The sequence below is a fragment of the Loxodonta africana genome, chromosome 23 (assembly GCF_030014295.1).
Source record: "Loxodonta africana isolate mLoxAfr1 chromosome 23, mLoxAfr1.hap2, whole genome shotgun sequence".
NCBI classification, from domain to species: Eukaryota; Metazoa; Chordata; class Mammalia; order Proboscidea; family Elephantidae; genus Loxodonta; species Loxodonta africana.
This window is the reverse complement of record NC_087364.1, coordinates 1,314,641-1,333,426: the sequence shown is the minus strand read 5'-3', so window position 1 is coordinate 1,333,426 and position 18,786 is coordinate 1,314,641.

Here is an 18,786-nt window from a genome sequence, read left to right as displayed (position 1 = left end):
CTAAGTGAGCTTAGGTTTGGCAATGAATTTTTTTTTAATATTTTATTGTGTTTTAGGTGAAAGTTTACATAGCCAGTTAGATTCTCATTCAACAGTTTATATACAAATTGTTCTGGTTACAGTCTCCATAATACGGCAGCACTCTCACCATTCTCACCCTTCCCCCCCACCCTGTTTCCATCTATCCAGTTTTCCTACACCTCCTTGCCTTCTCATCTTTACTTTTTTGTAAATGTTGACTGTTTGGTCTCATACAGTTGATTGTTTAAAGGAGCACATTCCTCACAGGTATTATTGTTTATTTTTTTGGCCAACCTATTATTTGGCTGAAAGGTGACCTCCAGGATGGCAACGGATTTTTAGAATCAACACCAAAATAATGGCGCACACATGAAAAAATTGATAAGTTGGACTTCATTAAAATTGAAAACTTCTGCTTTGCAAAAGACGCTATTAAGAGAATAAAAAGTCAAGCAAGCCACAGACTGGGAGAAAATATTTGCAAAACACATATCTGATAAAGATTTGTATCCAAAATACAAAGAACTCTTAAAACCCAACAATAAGAACGCAAACCACTTTAAAAATGGCCAAAAGATCTCAACAGACACCTCACCAAAGAAGACATAAGTATGGTAACTAAGCATCTGAAAGGATGGTCAACATCATATGTCATCAGGAAACTGCAAATTAAAACATCAATAAAATAACTGAATCATTCATTGTCCCCTATTTACCATAGACCAGTCTATCCAAAAACTTCCTTCTAGACTGGGCATCATCCCTTAAGAGTCTTAAAATTATATGATGGTTGGACTTTAAGCCAAAAATGTTTTCATGTTTTCTCTCTATGTGTTCCAAAAGAAAGGAGGAGAGGGAGGTACCTGCCTTTGCTACTCTGTGTGAAACTAATATCTGAGAGCCACTGCCTCAGATTATCATACTTGAAAGACGTAAAACCAAAATGCTGACGAGTGGCAGTGCATTTAAATTTTTGTCCAAAATCGTCCCTAACTCCTCGCTGTGATTTCAGAGGAAGTTACCTCCATCGTAAACACAGAACCAATCACAGAACAGTAGCTATTTTTAGATGAACAGATTTCATCCTCAGGTCTTTTGAGGACACGCGAGACACAGTGTCCTCTGCCCTCCAACGATGTCAGTGAGAAACTTAAAACTCCTGATGAGTAGAAGAAAAACTTCCAAATGTAAGTAATTCTGGTAATCATTTCTAGAGAGAGTCTAAATAATATACTTAAACACAGATGACTATAGAAAGTGTCTTTGTTTGCCTTTCGCGGTATTTCAAACGAACGCATGTCAGCACACCTTTCTTCACAAAGCATACGCTCTGCCGTTAAGCTAATTCTAGGAACCACACCAGCCTTTCAAAAAGATGCCACTTTCATGTTTCATGTTACTTCTACATAAGAGCCTTTCATTACATGGTTGACAGTTTTTGAGCCCCTACTTTGTGCTAGGCAGGCCTCCCAACCTGTTCATTCTCTTTGGAACCACTGCTGAGAAATTGTATTTCTAGTAGTTTCCTGCTGAGAATTTGCAAGTTCCTAGGAAGTTATACCTAAGAATCACCTGGGGGTCTTGTTAAAATGTTAGATTCTGATTCAGTATATTTAGAGTGAAAATGAAATTCTTAGCAGGGAACTTGTTAGAAATGCAAATTCTCAGCACAGAGTCGAACCTGAATGAACCAGTTCAAAGCCCTGGTAATGCAGTGGTTAAGCGCTCAGCTGCTAACTGAAAGGTCAGCGGTTCGAACACACCAGCCGCTCCTTGGAAACTCTGTGGGGCAGTTCTACTCTGTCCTATAGTGTCACTATGAGTTGGAATCGGATAGACAGCAACAGATTCGGGCTTTTTGGTATTCTTAGTAATATGTACTACATACAGTGTTGCAGTGTGTAATTCGTTGATGTTATCATTCTCATGCCGACCCCCAAAGACAAACAAAGATCAGATTTATAAAGATACTGATAATAAACGGCAATAATACTGAAATCTAAAAAAACAAGGTATTTGACGCGTATCAGAACTGACTTACAATGAAGTCGACCGAACAGAACCACATGTAAGTCGGGGACTACCTGTGTTTACAAAAACAGATAGAGAGGACGGTTTGCTTGTGGGCCATAGTTTTCCTGCTCTGGAAAAGCGCTGTCAACAGAACTCTCTGAGATGAGGGAAATGTTCTATGTCCGTACTACCTGACATAGGAACCACTAGCTACGCATGGCCATTGAGCACTTGAGATGTAGCTATGTGACTAAAGAACTAAATTTTTAATTGTATCTAATTCAAATTCACTTAACTTTAAATACCCACTGTGGCTAGTGGCTCCCATATTGAACAGTACAGCAGTAGTGTGTGGGTGCCAGGACCCCCGAGACCAAAATCCTTGTAGGAGATCAACATCTCTTCTGCAGCTTCCATTCGAGCCATTCCCACGTGTGCACAGGGGCTGATGTTCAAATGTTACCCCTTGTATCCTTAATATTTTCTCTAAGACTCAAAGAAGGTTTGCTCCTTATGACAGACTAAATATCTGCAATGTTTCATTTAAAAGAGAAAAATTGAGCTTGAATCTTTAGGAGGCTAAAAGTGACAGGCTCAGAAAACACTTTTTTAAAAAAGATGCTACCTTCTCAGTGGCCAAATAGACTTTTAAACTATTCGTAAGAAAATGTTTTCCAGGCTCAAAATTCCACAGGATGTTATTCAACTCAGAACGCAATTCTACTGCTCGATTCTAAATCACGGATAACAGAGCTTTACAGGAGGCAATTTTGACAGCCCCGTGAAAGCAAAGCACGCAGCACACGGCTCAAGCGAAGCTGCTGACAGTGCCTGCCATCCAGAGAGAGCGGAGTGTGGCCTGTGGAGCTGAACGGCTGGACAGAATCCCAGCACTCATTGGCCAGCGTCCTTGGTCAATGCCATGATCCCCAAGTTGACTCCAGGTTTTTCATCTCATAATTGGAGGTGATGGCACTTAGCTCGCAGGGTGGTCGTGGGGATTAAATTAGGCCATGATGAGAAACATAATAGTCGTAATTAATAAGAACAACTGACACCCTCTGCCACCACTGAGGGCTTACTATGTGCCAGACATTGTTCACACGTCTTTATTTGGATGAACACACTCATTCTCACAACAGTCCTGGGAACTACATACTATCATTATCCCCTGTTAAACAAATGAGGAAACTCAAAGCAGAGAAGCACACAAGCTAATGATTAAAGTGGTCAGAATCTGAACCCAGGCACAGTGGCACTGGAATTCAGGGTCTTACTCGCTATCCTACACTGCCTCTCTATGGTGCTTCTAAGAACAACAACCTCACCGTCCAAAAGTGAAACTCCGTTACGTGTTAACTTCTGCCTTCGGTCTTGGTCACAGAATAATCCCTACCCACATATCCAAGGCTGTCAAGAGCTCGCCTCAGACAACCCTCCTCTATAAAGCCTTTCATCAACGACACCTCCCCATCTGAGCCAAGAAATCAGGTGCCGGGATATGTTAGTCCAACACGACCCCTACTCTGCAGGAGGAGGGAATTGATGAAGAGACAAGGAGACAAATGTGTCACCCCTAAAATGTAGGTCCCCAGTGACCGAGGGCTGCAATTGCAGACAGGCTGTGTGGGGTGGTGGAGGCAAATGAACAGAGCTATTGTCAAAGAGCCTTGGGAGACTTGGGATTTTTTGTGTGGCGATAAAGACCCCGGGTTTTGGCGTCAGACAGACCAGGGTTTTAATTCTGTCCTGCCACTTAGGATCCATGTGGCCTTACACAAGTTATTTACCCTGTCTTAGCTTTGAGTTACCTATTGGCAAAATAGGCAAGTAATAAGGCTGTTGGGAAAGTTAAAGACAGATAATGAATTTAAAACATTTAGCATGTGATCAGAGCATAGAAAACACTCTACAAATGGTAGCTATTGTAATGATTTTGGGTTCTTCCAGTCAATATATTACAGTTGCATTGTAGAGTACAAAAAATATAACTCTTTTCTTCATCCTCATCACTAAAAAGGATGCTGGCCAGGAAAGGGTTTAACAAAGAACCATGCTAATATAGACCTACTTCCAGATAGACACTGGGGAGCACTTTGGAGATATTGTAGATTAGCCCATGTTTACCAGTAAAACCAGTTGTCATCGAGTTGATCCCAATTCATGTGGACCCCACATGTGTCAGAGTAGAAATGTGCTCCATACAGTTTTCAATGGTTGATTTTTCAGAAGGCCTATCTTCCGAGGCACTTCTGAGTAGACTCCAACCTTCAGCCTTTTGGTTAGCAGTCAAGCACGTTAACCATTGGCAACACGTAGGGAGTCCAGTCCATGTTTAACCAGCCTTGTTGTACTAGCACTCTGCTTCTATTTCTCTATCTTGTCTCAAAGGGTATCACAGAGACCAATGCTGACACCAAAGTGATTTATTCTCCTCGCCTTGAATTTCTATCAGTTCCTGCTCTGTTTTTGCATATGGACAACATGTACTTTTTTCAATATTATGTAATGAGCTCTGATATCACAGATCTAAGCCCCCAATGCTAACCAGATTTTTCCTCCCATAGAGAAACTCTGAGACCACTACAATTAAAGACCTTGCTTTGCTTACATCCACACTAAACCATTTCTGTCATCTTTCCCTGGTCTTTCCCTACAAAGGGGGATGCAGAGGGGCTGCTGGCTCAGGTGAAAAGAGCTACATTGACTTGAGGGTCAGATAGACCCAAGTCTGCACCATGGCTGCTTTTACTACTTTCCGTGTGACCTTGAGGAAATTGCTTAATCTCTCTGAAACCCAGTTACTCATTTGGAAAATAGTACACTAATTATCTCACAGGGGTAGCTTAGTAACTTGGCGATGGATACACAGTAGGGCCCCAATGCCTGCCATTGCCTCTGCCCCCTTCCTCACTGGCCCTCCAGTCACCCAATGTGAGCAGAGCCAAGCCCTTTGCTATTTCCACGTATGACAGCCAGTGCCTCTTGAAAGTCTGACCAGCTAAGGGGTTCATGGTGCTAAAGACCATGCAGCCCACCAGAGGGAAAAACTGTATTTCCTGTCACAGACTCTTAATAATTTTATTATTTTCCATGCCAACCGACCTGGAGATTTTCAAAATCAAACATTTTTGATAGGACGGCAAGCATCTATCTCACTCATTGCCTTCAGCAGCAAGTTTTGGTTTTTGTTTTGTTTTTGTTTTGATGTGCACTAAGCCCAATGACAAATGGAGAAAACACTGAAGTTGACAAGGATTTCATTTTACTTGGATCCACAATCAACACCCATGGAAGCAGCAGTCCAGAAATCAAATGACTCATTGCATTGGGCAAATTTGCTCCAAAAGACTTTTTTACAGTGTTAAAAAGCAAAGATGTCACCGTGAACACTAAGGTGTACCTGACCTAAGCCATGGTGTTTTCAATCGCCTCAGATGCATGCGAAAGCTGAACAATGAATAAGGAAGGCTGAAAAAGAATTGACGCATTTGAATTATGTTGTTGGCAAAGAATATTGAATAGACTTTGTACTGCCAGAAGAACAAACAAATCTGCCTTGGAAGAAGTACATCCAGAATCCTCCTTAGAAGCCAGGACGACGAGACTTTGCCTCATGTACTTTGGACATGCTATCAGGAGGGATTAGTCCCTGGAGAAGGACATGATTCTTGATAAAGGGTAATTGAAAAAAAGGAAGACCCTCAATGAAATGGATTAACACAGTGGCTGCAACAATGGGCTTAAGCATAGCAACGATTGTGAGGATGGTACAGGATAGGGCAGTGTTTCGTTCTGTTGTACACAGGGTCGCTATGAGCTGGAACTGACTTGACGGCACCTAACAACAAGCCCTATGACCTGAACATAGTCAGTTTTTCATAATTTTTTGTTGAATTTTAAATTGAACTGGATTCCAGTCCTTCAAGGAGTGTGTGAGCTAACAGAACTGGTCATTACAGATGGCAAATAGGTGAGAGAAACAGACCAATATGCAATGGTGACATCACCTGCTCTGGGCTCTGTTGACCATGAGAAGCAGAAAGGAAGCGGGGAACACAGGACAGAAGTGGCTTTGTCAGAGCCATGCACATACCTGCATCACGGTGCCACTTCACTTTACCTACCGAAGCCGTACCTCACTCAGGCAACAACGTCCCTGCTTTTCTGGATCCCAGCTTACCTATAATTATGGCCGGAATAGCACATTCTCCATGCAGCCATGTGTAGATACTTAATTAAATGCTGAGGGAGGAAATAGGAAAAAGCCAGAAGTGTATTTAAATTGGGTCTACTTGTTCTTTTTGACACCCAAGTGCTACCATAACACTTGCTTTTGGGAAAAGCAACCATTTTTAATCAGCTAAACAGTAGCCTAGAATGACAAGCTGAATCCTACCAAATAAAGTTTCACAGAAATAAGCACGAGGTCCTGCATGGGCATCCAAGAAACGGCGTCCAAGGCAAGTGCAGGTGAAGCAGGTGCATCTTGGTGATGGGATGGGAATGACTTGGCAATATCCTTAGCAGTGAACTCAGTTGTCAGCAATAGGATGGGGCTGCCGCAACAATCTAGTTCACCCTTGTTGTTGTCGCTAGGTGCCGACGAGTCAGTTCCGACTCATAGCGACCCTATGCACCACAGAACGAAACGCTGCCCTGTCCTGCGCCATCCTCACAGTAGTTGCCCTACTTGGGCCCATTGTTGCAGCCACTGTCAATCCATCTCATTGAGGAGCTTCCTCTTTTTTGCCGACCCTCTGCTTTAATGCCCTTCTCCGGGGACTGGTCCCTCCTGAAACATGACCAAAGTATGTGAGATGTAGTCTTGCCATTCTTACTTCTAAGGAGCATTCTGGTTGTGCTTCTTCCAACACAGATTTGTTCACTGTTTTGGTAGCCCATGGTATATTCAATATTCTTTGCCAACACCACAATTCAAAGGTGTCAATTCTTCTTTCGCTTTACTTATTCGTTGTCCAGCTTTTGCATGCAGATGAGGTGATTGAAAACACCATGGCTTGAGTCAGGCGCATCTTAGTCCTCAGGGTGACATCTCTGCTTTTCAACCCTTTAAAGAGGTATTTGCAGTCGATTTGCCCCATGCAACGCGTCTTTTGATTTCTTGACCGCTGCTTCCATGGCTGTTGATTGTGGATCCAAATAAAATGAAATCCTTCACAACTTCAATCTTTTCTCAGTTTATCATGATGTTGTTTATTGGTCCAGTTGTGAGGATTTTTGTTTTCTTTATGTGGAGGTGTAATCCATACTGAAGGCTGTGGTCTTTGATCTTCATCAGTAAGTGCTTCAAGTCCTCTTCACTTTCAGCAAGCAAGGTTGTGTCATCTGTATAACGCAGGTTGTTAATGAGTTTTCCTCCAATCCTGATGCCCTGTTCTTCTTTATATAGTACAAATTCTTGGATTATTTGTCCGCCATACAGATTGAATAGGTATGGTGAAAAGACACAACCCTGATGCACACATTTCCTGACTTTAAATGATGCCGTAGCCCCTTGTTCTATTCAGATGACTGCTTCTTGATCCATGTACAGATTCCTCATGAGTAAAATTAAATGTTTCGGAATCCCCATTGTTCACAATATTATCCATAATTTGTTATGATCCACACAGCCGAATGCCTTAGCATAGTCAATAAAACACAGGTAAACATCTTTCTGGTATTCTCTGTTTTTGCCCTTAGTGGCTAAATTAAAAGAAGAATAGAAGCTACAATGGAAGAAATGATTGCCATCTCTACTGCAAACCTGTCAGAAATACTCATGCATCTGGAGTATTTCTTTCAGGTGTGGGAGTCATGAGTAAAGAGACATCAACAAACTGGAATGAAACAATTTCTCCAATATAGAAATTCTAAGGCCACTACAGAATTTCCCATGTTCACCGAGAAACAGTTAAAGGAATCCAGGATGTTTAGTTTGGCCTGAGATGACATGGGACATGATGGGTGTTTGCAAAAGTCGTAATAGCTGCCAAGGGGGATCAGACTTGATTTGTTAGTTTAAGAAAGTCCAATGAATATGGGAAGAGATTTCAGCATACTCTAAGAAAGACCTTCTCTTAGAGGTGGCTACAGGGAAGACCTATTTCTGGTGGTGGGGTTCAAGACCATATGTTATGAGTTGAATTGTGTCTCCCACAAAAGATGAGTTGAATTCCGGCCCATGTACCTGTGGATGTGTTCCTGTTTGGAAAGAGGATTTTCTTGTTTATGTGGATTAGATCATACCCAAGCAGGATGTGTTCTAAATCTAACCCTGGCTGATTTATAAAAAGCAGATTAGAAACACACACGCACACACACCCATACACACCTGCACACACATGTACATACACAGGGAAAGATAGACACCATGTGAGCATTCTCTGCAAGCCAAGGAAAGCTCAAGGCAACCGACAAGGAAGGGACCACCCCAGCTGAGACCCCTATTTGGACTTTTAACCTCCGGAAGTGAGAGATAATAAATTTATGTTCTTTTAAGCGCCCCCACCAATGGTGTTTGTGTTACAGCAGCACCAGGACACTGAAACCCCATATGTCTGGTTTGAGGAAAAGGGAAGACCAGCATCTAGACCTTTGGTTTCCCAGTCCTGTGTCCACCCTCTCCACGAAGACATGACACCTGTCTCTTCACTTCAACCAGTTTACTTCTTCAACAATAGCAAACACTGAGTAAGATCACTTTTCATCGACTACTTCTACCTATCCAAACTGCTCAGATAACTGGCAGAACAGTCTCCCTGCATGCAATTAACCTAAAAACAAATTGTTGTTGTTTACCAAAGCTCTGGTGTGGTTAGCAACTTCTAAATTGGGCCCTTATGATTCCTGCCTGCTGGTGTCTTGCCCTTATGTAATCTCTTCCCCTTGAGCATGGGTTGGACACAGTGACTTGCATCAAACTAGTAGAAAATGGCAAAAGTAATGAAACGTCACTTCCAATATCAGGTTACAAAAAGACTGTGTCTTCTGTTTTTGTTGCTTTTTCTCATACTTTTTCTCCATTCTCTGCTTGCTCTGAGAGAAGTCAGCTGTCATGTTGTGAGCTTCACTATGGAAAGGCCCACGTGGCAACGAACTGAGGAAGGCCTGTGGCCAACAGTCAGGGAGGAAGTCAATTCAATTTAATTTTACCAACAACCTTGTAAGTGAGCTTGGAAGCAGATCCTTCTCCAACTGAACCTTCAGATGAGACTGCCATCTGGCCAAAGCCTTAACCATGCCTCATGAGAGACACCTCGAGTCAGAAGTGTCCAGCTAAGATATGTCTAGATTCCCAGCCCACAGAAATTGTGGCATAATAGTTTTTTGTTGTTAAGCCATTACATTTTAGGGTAATTTGTTGCATAGCAATAGATAACTAATACTCTTGGAAAGCAGAGTTCTTGACGTATTCCATTACAACAGAAACAGCAACGAACCCACCAAATAAAACAAACTGGGTACATGTAAGCTTGATATAAGAAAGTCTCTGAATATCCTGCCTTGAGGATCCAACTGCTAATTTTATCAACTTTGGGGTCACTGATTAAATCAATGACCAATGCTTTTTTTTTTTTTCTTTCACACTGGGGGATACTTAGTGGGGGAGATATGCTTCTGGTTTTAGATTTACAGGAAGTGTTTCTCTGAATGGGTTTGCAGCAGGTGGAACAGCGATTCCCAGCCCTGGGGAGCTTTGAAAAAAATACAGATTCCTAGATCCAACTCCAAAATTGATAGTTTAATGGGGCTGGAGTGAGCCTAGAATGGGCCAGAATATTCGTGACTTTTTTAAGCTCCTCAGGTTCTGAAAAGAGAGTCTTTGATCTCCATGCTATGTGATATAGACCTCAGACCATGGACCTGGAGGCAGATCTACTAGTACTTTTGAAAGACGTATGAGAAAGGGTCCAGCAGATTTTTCTGAAACCACTTGGGAAGCTGGTGACCTCAGGATATAACGATGGTGCTGCCCTTGTGGTTTCCACTAAAGTTATGGCCAGGGCAACTGTCCATCAGGAATATCAGGATCCCACACACACACACAGTGCCGCTACTCCCCCTTCTATTCCACTTCTCCCTCTGAACATGGATACCAGTTGAAATCAGGTAATAATGAGAATCAAAAGTAGCCCTGAAGGAGAAAAACAGCTCAAAGGGAGCCAGAGGGTCAGCCTGAGGGTTGGGGGTGGAGGAGACCAATGGGTAAGTGTTAGCTGATGTATAGGAAAATGAGATCATAGAATATTTTCATCACCCCTTGGTGCAATCACCCTCTTCTCCCAGAACTTTCCCCAGCCCCACCATCTGGGGCCCAGGGCCCTGATTTTTTTTTTTTTTTCAATTAATTCTTTATTTTCTTCCCCCCTCCCAGGTATAGAAAACAAATACTAAAGTACAAGCCAGAAAGATAATTTTAAAGTGCCTTTTTCTATGTGGAAAGTATAGTGTAAATTAACATACAAATGCTTACTATGGGAAGAAACTTCAAGAACTGTCCAGTCATTCACTGAAACATATTTATTGAAATATTTATTGAATATTAATTTATGGGAGAAGAGTAGAGCCTAATTTGCCACACCCTAAAACAAAGGTTGTCAACTACATACAGTACCCTGCTACAGTGCCGTTAGGAGTTTGCAAGTAATTTGTTACCAAAATAAAGTACTTAATTAAGAGCTTTTATCAGCCAGGTTTGATGTAGGAAAGAGAAGCCTCTCTAGGTATTTTAGGCAGAAAAATTTAATTCAGGTGTTTAAGAAAACCATTGGAAAATTAAAGGAATAAGTTCTAGACTGTCAGGAATGACTTCCAGAAGAATCTAAAACTGACCCAAAAGGGGAACTACTACTTCTGAGGGTGCCACTTAATCCATAAATTTATCCCTGCAAGGCAGGGATAAACCAAAACACCAAACCCGTTGCTGTCAAGTCAATTCTGACTCATAGCAACCCTACAGGACAGAGCAGAACTGCCCAAAGAGTTTCCAAGGAGTGCCTGCTGGATTCAAACTGCAGACCTTTTGGTTAGCAGCCGTAGTACGTAACCACTACGCCACCAGGGTTTCCAGGGATAAAGGAGTGGAAACCAAGAAATTCCCATGGCTGTGGCTGCTGTCACAACATCTGGAATTTGAAGAATGGATACTGCAACACTAATGCAGAAAAACTCACATCTAAATGATGGTGCTTCCAACAGAAACCACCAAAAGGTGACAAGATGACCTCTTCTTCCTGTCTGCTTTCTAAATTGTATGCAAATACGTTCAACTGGTGGAACCTACTTTGCATCCGCAGAGCTTTTGTGGCGCAATGGTTAAGCACATGGCTACTAACCAGCTGCTAAATGAAAGATCAGTGGTTCAAACCCACCAGCCACTCTGTGAGAGGAAAGACCCAGTGATCTGCTCTGGTAAAGATTACAGCCTAGAAAACCCTATGGGGCAGTTCTATTCTGTCATATAAGGTCTCCATGAGTTGGCATCAACTGACAGCACACAACAATAAAAACAACTTTACATTCAGAATCTAATTGCAAGGGAATCTTGGGAATGTGGTTTTTAGCTCTCCAATCTCTCCAAGTAAAAGGAGAATAGCAGGAAGGTTGAGTGAACTAATCCACTGTACACACTACAGAATGCAGACTTAAAAATTGAATGGATTCAAGGTTGATTCTACATTAGCCCTGATTAGTTTTTTTCAGGTTGGAGAGAATGGCTTGGGTTACAGTTAGGAAGCAGGGAACTGAACTTCTGGGAAGTTAAAGTAGGACGTGTAAGCACCATGCCATCATAGGAGGCAAGGGGAAAAGATCTAAGAACAGCAATTTTGCCATCTGGCTTGTCCGCAGCACGTCTCAGCTTGACCTGTCAGCTACCATTCAACTCACCTTTAGGGAGAAAACCCTCCATGGGCTGTTGCATTTTCTGCACATCTAGGGAAATGAGGCACTGACTGTCCCTTTTTTCAGGACTACCTTTTCAAGGACATTTTATAGCAATAGCCTTGAAAGATAGAGCTGGTATCTTCCTCTAGGGCAAAAGATTCAAGTTTCCTAACCTCAGGGTTGCTCCCTTGTAATGCAAACCTGCTGTGTGCGCAGGTGCCTCTGGTCTGCTTCATGTTACACAGTGGAAACTGGGGCTCAGGTAACTTATCCAAATGTTGATACTCTGGCTACTGTTATTGCTGAGTAATAAGCTGTCTTGTATCTCTGACCCAGGAGTCTCATACCTTCTACCAGCACCCACAAAACTGTGTGTTGGGTCAGGGGGAGGGGGAAGGACTAACTTGTTAACTCACAAGTAGAGTAAAATTTCAGATCCACCCCAGTTCTTAACACTCAGGGGATATCTCAAATGAGAATTCAGTGGTCATAGATAAGAGGGAAGATCAAAAGAACATACTTCTCCCTCTTTGAAAAAGTTGTCATCAACATCCAGGCTGCCCGCAAAAGGGGTGATTCAATCAGGCCTCTTTCCAGGTCTCCAAGGTCCCTTCCTATTCCAAAAGCTTATAGTTCAAAACATTATTTCCTTATTTGGTAACAATTAGGAGGCACTGATGAAGAAAGCATCAAACTTCTCGAAACTCATTTAAAAAATGTTGACTATAGATAAGTCTATACTCCTGATCTTGATACGTTAAAAGCCTTCTACACTCTGCCCCTAACCCACCTTTGCTCACCACTAGGCTCTCCTCCAGAACTTGGGCAAACACCTTGTACTTTCCCACCTCCATACATGCATTTACCCACCACTACCACCTAGGAGAAAACCCTGGTGGCATAGTTATTAAGTGCTACGGCTGCTAACCAAAAGGTCGGCCGTTCGAATCCGCCAGGCGCTCCTTGGAAACTCTATGGGCCAGTTCTACTCTGTCCTATAGAGTCGCTATGAGTCAGAATCAACTCGACGGCACTGGGTTTGGTTTGTTTTTTTTACTACCTCCCAAAACCCAACCCAGTGCAGTCGATTTACTACCTAGGAGGCCCTTTTTCCTCTTTACAACCATGTAGATCTCATCCTTCAGAGTCCAGCTCTGATCTAGTCTTCTCTACCACCTCGTCAATTCCCATTCCTCTGAATGTCTATTTCCCTTGGGTTCGTTTGGCTATTACCATATACTCCTTCATATTACAATTACTTGGCTGCACTTTCCATCAGTTCAATGGGACCTGAAGTTTCTCAGAGATGGAACTGGGTTTTGTTCATCCGCATATACCCACAAGCCCAGCACAAATACCTGGATTTTAATTTGGATAGTTCTGAGACCTTTGGATAAGTTATTAAGTATCTACAAAACTCAGGGTTTTTTTTTCTTTATAAAATGAAATTTTGAAAATGAACATTTGTAAACTTTAACAATAAGTAGCTTTTGATTTGTTGATTAAAGATGGTTGGTTTCCTCAAACGCAATTTTTTTGTTAGTATGTGAGAAACTGCAATCTACTCGAAAGGAGTTTGAAGCATTTCATTGTTCCTTCTCTCTCTGCTTTAAAGCATTTGATCTTCTACTCCGTCTTCATTGATTTCCACCCTGTCTACAGATACATGTTGAAACCCAGAAAGCTTAAGCCGATCAGAATGTTTTAGTTGTCTTAGTTTCTTCTATCTGCCAGGTTGTCTTAGTTTCCATTATCAACAGGAGTACTATGCTTGCTCTCAGGCCTTTGTGTATTACTTAGGGCTTTGTCCTTGAACTTTGCCTGAGGCCTCCCCACATGATTAAGTATTTCTGTCTCCTTTAACAGACAGGAGAAAGACCAATAGTAGCAGATTTTAGCTTTTGAATAAGGAAAAGGGTAACTATTTTACAATCTTATTTCCTTTGCTAATCTGCGCTTCTAAATGCTGACTCATTTTGCCTGAAGATTTTCCATAGCATTTTATGAGAGAAGAATTATAAACACCGTGAAATATTAAGGAGGTCAAATGGAGTTTTACCAACAGCACCAGACATTCTAATCTCTGCTTTGTTGTCGTTTAATACTTGACTAGTATATTGACATACTAAGCTATTGAGATCCTCGTTCTATTTTTAAACCCTTGATTTATGCCTTTCAGTTGGATTTTATTCAACCAAAAATGTACTGTGTGTATTCAGCTGAAAGAGAGTAAACATTTTTTCATGGCTATAGCAATATGTTTGCAGAGATCTCAATTACAAAATTAACAGGGCAGATTTGGTTGTCTTTGTTGAGTCGAAGAGATTACAATAAAAACCTCTAATGAAGGGAGACATGAGAAATAAGACCTAAAGACAATACTAAAAAGAATAGCTTATTTATTTACTAAATTTGATTTACTAACCAGCTGTGTTGCTTCAGTTTTAGCATTCAATAAGCAAGAACATCATTTCTACATTGCAGCAAAACTCCTCAATGTTTAAAGCAAAGGTTGTTGGGGGTCAGAGGAGAGGGTGGGGGTGTCTGTGGAGGAAATGAAAAGAGGCATGAATGAAGCCTTCCCTGAACCAAATTATCAAAGTACTTCAATGCAAAATTCCATGTGTGAGATCTAACGACTCAGTGAAAATCTTCTTGTCCAGTTTTACTCCATGTCATAGGATTGGAGGAAGGTGAGTGTTGGGGAATGGCCACCAAAGACCTGTTAGTAGAAAATCAGAGGGCTGAGGTAGCAGGGCAACTACATGACACTGAAGTGTTCCAATAGAGCTCTCAGAGCTGCTTGATACAACCCCTGGAAATAGCAGAGATTCACCAAAGAGGATGCAGGAAGATGGCCATGCACCCTTTTCTCTCTGTAATACTCAAGAAAGTACTTAGCCAGCACTCTACAGGTTTTTATCACAGATTGCCTTGGCTCCTTCTCTCCAACAAAGCACTCTAATTCTTTTGGTTTCCCCTCTATGCTCATTTTCCTAATTCTCTGATCATCGCCTACTTGTTTGAGTTTTTTGGTTACCTCATAAACGGGATGACAAGCTACAAAAAAAAAAAAAAAAAAAAACCCACAGTTCAGCTGGGCTTTGCTACATATTGAGATCTAGATAAGTTTGCTTGGAACTCACAAGCCTGCACTCTTGACATTTTGAAGCCACCGTTACGATTTCTGCAAATCCCTGGAGTATCATACAACCAACCTATGGTTATCTCTGGCTTAGCATTCCCACTATCCACCAGGATTTTATAAGTTTTTTCCATGTGTCCATCCAGACATGAAATTCTCCCAAAATGTATATATACAAGGAAAAATGTTTTTATCATAACTATGAAAAAACTTCAAACCGAATATTTATCTTTTTTGTTCTTAAAAGACAGTCTTACACCACTTGGAATTTTTCTACTTCCCATGATGCTCCAGCCTCCTCTTTGCCTTTTATTTCTTCTCTACTCCTCCCTTCACTTCCTGCAAACTGTGGTATGTTTAGTTTTGTTGTTTTGTTGCCCTGGTGCATGCCAACCTGTATCCTCAGGGCTTCACCTCCACCTTACTGCCAGTCGGCTTATGAATGCATTTTCCAGAATAAAGATGATTCCCTCCCAAGGAAGACTTCTGGAGCCAACTGTAAAGATGTTAAATTTTCTGTGTCTGCTAATACAGGTTCTTCCTGCATTGTATTTTTTGGTTGACCATTCCAGGAGTCTGTGTGGTACCACTGTTATAATGTTCACTGTGTTCTCTCATTCAGATGTGGGAAAAAAGAAACCACCAAGTTACAGTCCTTCTTGGTCCTCCAGAGGACATATCACCACCTGTGCCTCCATGATGGGAATCCCCAAGACCATAGTTTGGTTGCTGATTATGTTTTCCACACTGTGCATGAGGTTCTTAGCACCATGCCTTCCTTCAAAGTCTCTATGGAAGTCTGTGCCAAATATGCTCCCCCAGCACTATCTACTGGTCCCAGACTCACAGGGAGGGCTCATCATTGAGGGCAGGGATTCCCAAGGCTGGTGGTGCATCAGAATCACCTTGGGTATTTTTTTAAAATACGGATATAGCAGGGTATGTTTTAAAGCTCAACCTTGGTGACTCTAAGGAGCCCTGGTGACACAGTGGTTAAGCGCTCGGCTGCTAATCAAAAGGTCAGCAGTTCAAACTCACCAGCCACTCTGAGGGAGAAAGATGTGGCAGTCTAATTCCATAAAGATTTACAGTCTTGGAAACCCTATGGTGTAGTTCTACTCTGTCCTAAAGGGTCTGTATGAGTCAGCATTGACTCAACAGCAATGGAACTGGGTGGGCCTTAGGCTTTAGAGTTCAACCTTTTTTTATTTTTCCAGTAGCAACACACATGACAAATGCTGTTCTCCCTGAACTTTTCCAGTATTATCAGCCATTCTCTTCCTGCCATTCCTTCTCTTCCCCTCCCCCTCCTACTCAAGGAATTAACAGGATGCACACGAAAGAAATGCTGTCAAGGGAGAACTTTCAGTCTGCTCTAAGTTATGCTAAGAAAATAAATTTAAAAAAGAAAAGAAATTGGTTGCTACCTTTGGTGCTTTATCATTAATAAATTATCACATCCCCCAAAATTATAACTATATCACTCCCACTTTAAGAAACTAGAAAAAAAAAGTGCAAATTAAGCCCAAAGTAATCAGAGGAAAGAAATAATAAAGACTAGTGTGGAATCAATGAAATAGAAAACAGGAAACTATTGTTAAGAATTGAACTGTGTCCCTCAAAAAGATATGCTGAAATCCTATCCCCTGTACTTGTAAATTCGACATTGTCTGGGGAAATAGTGTCTTTCTTTATAGATATTATCAGTTAAGTCATATGGAATAGGGCAGGTCCTACTTCTAACCCCTTCTGAGTGGTGTCTTATAAAAGCTGAGAACAAACACAGACAGATTCACACAAGGGAAAGAATGACCATGTAACAGCTGCAAGCCAAGGAGCACCAAGAAACACCTTGGACTACCAGCATTTAAAGAAAAAAAATAGCAATTTTACATAAATTCTTGGGAAAATTGAGGAGGGAATATTTCTCAACTCATTTCATAAATCCAGCATTTATAGGAAAGATCTTCTCCTAGAGCAGATAGAGAAAGAGAGCATGGCCCTGCTGATGGCTAAATTTGAACTCTAGCCTCTACGACTGCAAGAAAATAAATTTCTGTTTTTAAAGTCATCCACTCAATGGTTTTTAGTTATGGTAGCCCTAGGAAACTAAGACAACTACAGAGAAAATCAATTAAATCAATTGCTGAGTCTTTGAGAAGATGGATAAAATTAATAACCTCAAGCTAGGTTGATAGGAAACAAAGTGAAAAGACATACATGAAAGAGATAAAATCACTATGATCCCACATTTCTCAGAAGGAAATCGGGGAGGGATGTTATTAACAACTTTATGTCAATACATTTTATAAATTAAATAAAATGGGTAAATTTCTTGAAAGACACAAACTACCAAAGCTCACTCAAGAAGAAATAGAAAATTAAAGAATCTCATATCTATTAAAGAAATTTAATTTGTAGTTAAAAGTCTTCTCTCAAAGAAAATTCCAGGCCTAGGTGACTTTACTGGTAAATTTTACCAAACATTTAAAGAAAAAAAATACCAATTTTACATAAATTGTTGAGAAAATTGAGGAGGGACTATTTCTCATCTCATTCTATAAATCCAGCATTACTCTGACACCATCACCAAAGACATAACAAAAAAAGAAAATAACAGTCCAATATCCCTCATGAACGTATACGCAAAAATCCTTAACAAATTTTTAGCAAATCAAATCCAACAATATATTAAAAGGATGATATGTCTTGACTAAGTGGGATTTATTCCAGGCAAGCAATCAGATATTTAAGATCAATCAGTGTATTACCACATTACAAACTAAATAATAATCATATGATCATCTCAAACCATGCAAAAAGAAAAAAAAAAAAATCCTACCATGAAATCCAACATCTATTCTTCACAAAAACCTTTCCACAAACTAAGACTAGAAGGGAAATTTCTCAACTTGGTATCTATGAAGAGTTAACAGTTAACATTATACATACTCATAAAAAGTCTGAAGTTTTCTCTTTAAGATCAGGAACGAAGCAAGGATATTAATTCTCACCATTTCTGTCTAACCTTGTTTGGGAGGATCCACCCAGTGTAATAAGGCAAGAAAAAGAAATAAAAGGCATACGAATTGGAAAGAAGGAAGTACAACAAATAACACAATTGTCTATACAGAAAACATTCACCAGAATCTACAAAAAAACCTACCTGAATAAGTGAGTTTAACAAGGACGTAGGATACAAGATGAATATACAAAAATTGACTGCATATTCATATATTAGCAACAATCAGGAATTGAAATAAAAATGCCATTTATGATAGCACCAAAATTATTAAATACTTAGCAATTACACTAAGATGTGCAAGTTCCACACACTGAAAGCTACAAAACACTGCTAAAGTTACAGAGCCCAGTGCCATTGAAGTCAATTCCGACTCATAGCGACCCTACAGGACAGAGTAGAACTGCCCCACAGAGCTTCCAGGGAGCACCTGGCAGATTCAAACTGCCGACCTTTTGGTTAACAGCCGTAGCACTTAACCACTGCGCCACCAGCGTTTCCAGAGTTACAGAAGACCTATGTTAATGGATACAAATATTTAGTAAATTAAGAACTTAACAATTTAAGTTTATATCGGAATAGATATTCTGACAGAAAACATGTGGGCTCTGGATCAGTGAACAGAGCATTTATTACTCACCATTTGCACAGCGACCAGAGCAGAATATTAGTACCAGCTCTGCAAGCTTCTATG